Below are 5,201 nucleotides of genomic sequence, written 5' to 3'. Positions count from 1 at the left end.
ATTAAAATAAGTTATTTCATTAAGAGTTTTTAGTGAAAATACTTTTTGTTTTGGTGAATGAAAATGAGTTTAAACTAAAAATACCATATTATATACATAATTTGGAGGGACTGCCTTTCAACAACCATTCTTTCATGTAGTAGAGTTTTTTTTGGAATGAAGTATGTTACGACCGCCAGAAAGTTTCTCATACGCATTCGGTGTTATCAAATAAAAATCTGGTTCAGGTGTTACAATTTAAAGTTCAAATAAATATCAATTACAATTTTTTTTTTTTTTTTTCATATAATTTGATGAAAAGAACAAAATATTAAACAGTGATTTGATTGGTATGAAAACACCATTGGATATAAACGGCTCCTACCCTAGACGTAGCTGCCATGTTAACAGCGGGCAGCCAGCCATCTCCGATGACTGACCTGGAATCTTCTTCCACAACCCAATTCCCTCCTCTATCCATTGAGGCACTCAGTCAGCTGAACCCTAATCTACTTAATGGTGAAAGTACAAGTCCAAAAAGAAATTTTGTAGATATATTGAAGCATTCAAATAATGAATTCTAAGGTTGAAGTTGAGCCTATTCTAGTTATGAAAGCTGATTTTATAGATGGTATTCAGACATTCGGGTGTACTGCACAAGAAGTGAATAGGATGAATATAATTGAGAATTTATAATATACTGTTGTGGGTAAATTCTCATATGGCTGATTTGATATTACGGAATTAAGGGAGTTAATTACAAAACAGTGTGGCATCAAAGGTGAATGTAAAATAAGTTTGTTGAGAAATAGACATGTACTAGTGCGTTTTGAGATGATTGAAGATTACATTTATATTTTATCAAAAACGCTTATTACATAGTTGCCAAAGAGGGATATGCATATCAAATGCGCCCATTCATATATGATACAAATTTTAGACCAAAGGAAGAAACGTCTCTGGCAACTACTTGGATATATTTTCCAGATCTCTTGCCCACTTTCTTAGTTAAAGAGGTTCTTTTCTCATTGGCATCAGCAGTTGGAAAACCTCTACAGCTGGATTCAACAACCATTAATAAGACTCGTCCTAGTTGTGCTAGAGTGAAAGTATAGCTAGACTTGCTTGCGGATAAATCTGATTATGTGCTCCCGGAGATAGAAAATGAAGTTGAACAGGAGAATAACATAGTAAAGGTCAAAATCCAGTACGATGCCCTCCTTTATTATTGTAAGAGATGTAAATTAAAGAGGCATAATGAGGATGAATGCAGAATTTTACATCCTGAGTTGCAGAAGAAAAATGAAAAAGAAGAGTAAGGTACAATAGTGGAGGAGAAACCAGATCAAAGGAGAATGTATAAGGGTGCTTTGATTACTAAATGGAATCCTACCAATAGATTCTTTACAAAAGGAAAAGGAGAACTAATAAGTGACAAGGCAGTGGAAAGAAGTAGTATCATCAGTACCAACAATCATTTTGAGGCTTTGAGTCAACAAGTAGAGGAGAAAGATAAAGATGATGGTGTTTCTGAGCTGAACTCGTAAAACAAAATTAGCACCAGAGTTGAAAAAGCTTTCCACAGTAGCATACAAAATATTACACCAGAAGAAGAAGCGCATTATAAAAGTCCCACAAATAACCACATTGAAACACCTGGGAACATGAACAACAACAAAAAAATTAGGAAGTTGCAAGTAACAAAAAAGATCAAACAGGAAAAGAAACTATATCTTCATCTATACTTCATGGTTACAAAGACAAATCAGGAAAAGAGGTGACAGAGAAAGTGAATACAGAAGAAGAGTCTAATTTGATAAAAGCATCAGTGAGTGTAGATCAGTTTCCTGCTATGACAACACAATCAACAACTGAAATAACCATCAATACCAGCCTTGTGGAGATCATGACTAATGAAAATCACCTAGAAAAAAGTAGGGAGAATCAAAAGGAGCAAGGGTATGAGATACCTACAAACCATGTTGGGCATAATCAGAGTGAACAAGACATGTTGGCATTGGAAAATACCGCATATCATGAACCACTTCAAATAGAAGAATCAATAATGAGAGATGAGGTATCATAACAAGAGATGAGCCAACAAATAGGTAGCTACCCTCCAGAGTTGAGTATTAGCAAACAAAATATTGAGCAAGAACATGGTCCATTGGGAGAAAATCAGCAAGCACTAACAGTAAGCATAAAATCAAGCCCTATCAGAATAATTCATGATATTCTTTCTCATTAGGTGCAAGATTTAGCTACTCGCAATAGGAACATAAGTACTGTTGTTGAAAGTGAAGATAAGGAAGAACATGAAAATAAGCAGGTGGAGAAAAAAGTTTTGCAATCTGCAGATATTTCCATATAATAGTATCAAAGGCAAGCAAAGTCAGAAATAAGGTGGAGAATCAGCTTACAAGGGTTAATCCTAAGAGGTTTGCTAAAGCTACTGTTAAATGAATCTAAAAGACTTATTTTGGAATATGAGGTCAATAAGGACCCAAAATTCATTCTAGAGGATTCAAATACTGCACAAGTTTCATAAATTTGCTATTATTGCTCTAATGGAACCATTTCAGGAAGCAAGACAAATTCACAAGTATAAGAGAAGATTGAGGATACGGTATGCTAATTACAATGTGAATGGAAAAATATAGTTTTTCATTCAAGATCATGTACATGTAGGGGTTCTCTCAGATACTGACCAACAATTGACATTACAATTAAATTTTCAGGAATTTAGGCAATCATTGGTCATTACAATTGTATATGCTAAATGTGATGAGCAGGAAAGACTGAGCTTATAGGAAGATGTATATTCTATTTATCACAACATAAACTTACCTTGGATTGTTGGTGGTGATTTCACTGTAATAATGACAGATGAAAAGAAGATTGGTGGGTTGCCTATCACTTTAAGGGAAATAGAAGACTTTGCCTTCTGTATTAACTCTTGTGATCTGTTGGATTAAATTTCAAAGGGAATCCTTTTACATGGTGGAATGGAAGGGGCGACAGTGAATGTATATTTAAAATATTAGATAGAATAGTGATGAATCAATTTTTTCTTAGCATAGCAGGGCAGGTGGAAATAGAATATTTTGCAAGGACAGGGTCGGACCATGCTCCATTGTTGTTATCTTGTGGTGGTCAATCTATGCAATTCAGAAGATAATTCAAATTTTTAAAATTTTGGGTGGAACAGTCAGATTTTAAAGAGGTGGTGAGAAACAGTTTGACATCTCAAGAAGAAGCTGATATTTTCATTGGTTTAAAGAAAAAAACTGAAGAATACCAAACCAACCCTTGTTTCTTAGAGTAGGGAGAGATTTGGTGATATTTTCAAACAATTAATCATAAGAGAAGAAGTTGTCAGACTCAAAGAAGAATTGTTTGAAGAAAATCCAACCTCTAGTAATAGAATTATCCTTTAGAAGGCACAAGCTGAATTGAAGAAATATTTGTATTTCGAAGAGGAATTTTGGAGGCAAAAGGCTAGGATTCAATGGTTCTCTGAAGGTGACATGAATACTAGATTTTTTCATATTCTAGCGAATGGAAGGAGAAAAAAATTGTCTATCGGTAGAATCATTAAAGAGAATGGTCAATGGGAAGAAGGTAATGAACAAGTGGCTGCTGAAGCTATCTCTTATTTCCAAAAACAATTTTCATGTGAGCAGGGCCAAAATAATTTTTATTTATTGACTCATATTCCATCATTGGTTATGGATGAGATGAATAATTTCATCAATGCTGTACCAACTGAAGAAGAGGTGAAGAATGTGATTTTTGAATTGAATGGGGAAAGTGCTAGTGGACCGAATGGTTTACTGGTCTATTCTATCAGAGTTGTTGGGATATTGTTCGAACTGGCATTATTAAAGTGGTGGAATAATTTTTTGAAGGAAGATCTCTTCCTAAGTCTATTACTCATACAAGTTTGGTCTTATTACCTAAGAAAGACTTTGTTCAGTCATTTTCAGATATGAGACCAATTAGTTTAAGTAATTTTCTTAATAAAGTGATTTCCAAAGTTCTTCATAACAGAGTTGAAAAGTATCTTCCTATGCTTATTTCAACGAATCAATTTGATTTTGTGAAAGGAAGAAATATTACTGAGAATGTTCTTGCTCAAGAGATAATTATTGACATTAGAGAAAGGGGTAAACCTGCTAATGTGGTAATTAAATTAGACATAGCCAAAGCCTATGACAGAGTGGATTGGGATTTTTTGATAAAAGTTTTGGAGAAAATGGGATTTAATAAACAAGTGGTGGATAAATAATTGGTATTCTATACTGATCAATGATCAATCTTATGATTTCTTTCATTCTTCCAGAGCGGTAAAGCTGGGAGATCCTCTCTCTCCTGCCTTATTTATTCTGTCTGCTGAAGTATTGGCTAGAGCCCTGAATTATTTATTTTAGAATAATGAGTTCAAAGGCTTTGGGGTGCAAAAATGGAGTGATGACATTAATTATTTGGCTTATGCTGATGATACTATTTTATTTGTTTCTGAATACTTTTGGAATGTATGACAAACAATCAGGACAGAAGATTAACAATGATAAAAGTGCCTTTTTTGTACATACCAAAATTGCCAGCATTATTGTTCAGGAGATAGAAGAATGTATTGGTTTTCCTAGGGGCGAATTTCCTCTGATGTACGTGGGGTGCCCTATTCGTCATACAAGAAAGAGAGTTTTATTTTGTAGAGCTTATAAAAAAGGTGCACAACAAAGTACAGACATGGAAAGGAAAATTATTATTCGTTGGAGGTAAGGCTGTTTTAATCAATAATGTGTTGAACAATATTCCTATTTACTAGTTGTCTGCCATACATCCTTCTAAATATGTCATACATGATTTACGTAGAATCTTTGTGAGATTTCTATGGAATTTTAAGGAGGTAAGTAGGAACAAACATTGGGTTGCATGGGTTGATATTTGCAGGCCAAAGATTAAAGGAGGATTAGGTTTTAGAAATTTGTTTGACATCTCTAAAGCTTTATTTGCTAAATTATGGTGCCAAAATGGAATGATGACATTAATCATTTGGCTTATGCTGATGATACTATTTTATTTGTTTCTGCAGACAGAACATCTCTTCAAATGGTGATGAATACTCTTGGAACGTATGAAAAGCAATAAAGACAGAAGATTAACAATGATAAAAGTGCCTTTTTTTGTACATACCAAGATTGTCAGCATTATTGTTC

The 5,201-nt window shown here is 34.0% G+C and overlaps 1 long non-coding RNA gene across 1 annotated transcript; it reads right to left on the bottom strand.

The window, feature by feature from the left end:
• Nucleotides 1-812: 812 nt before the first annotated feature.
• On the bottom strand, nt 813-3,929 carry LOC107866289. The gene is made up of 2 exons (XR_001672853.2): nt 2,827-3,929; nt 813-1,635 (listed from the first exon to the last, which is right to left on the bottom strand). It is a non-coding gene; the product is annotated as an uncharacterized LOC107866289 (long non-coding RNA).
• Nucleotides 3,930-5,201: the final 1,272 nt, after the last annotated feature.

Source organism: Capsicum annuum, chromosome 3, assembly GCF_002878395.1.
Source record: "Capsicum annuum cultivar UCD-10X-F1 chromosome 3, UCD10Xv1.1, whole genome shotgun sequence".
Lineage (NCBI taxonomy): Eukaryota > Viridiplantae > Streptophyta > Magnoliopsida > Solanales > Solanaceae > Capsicum > Capsicum annuum.
This window is presented reverse-complemented; position numbering and strand designations above follow the sequence as displayed.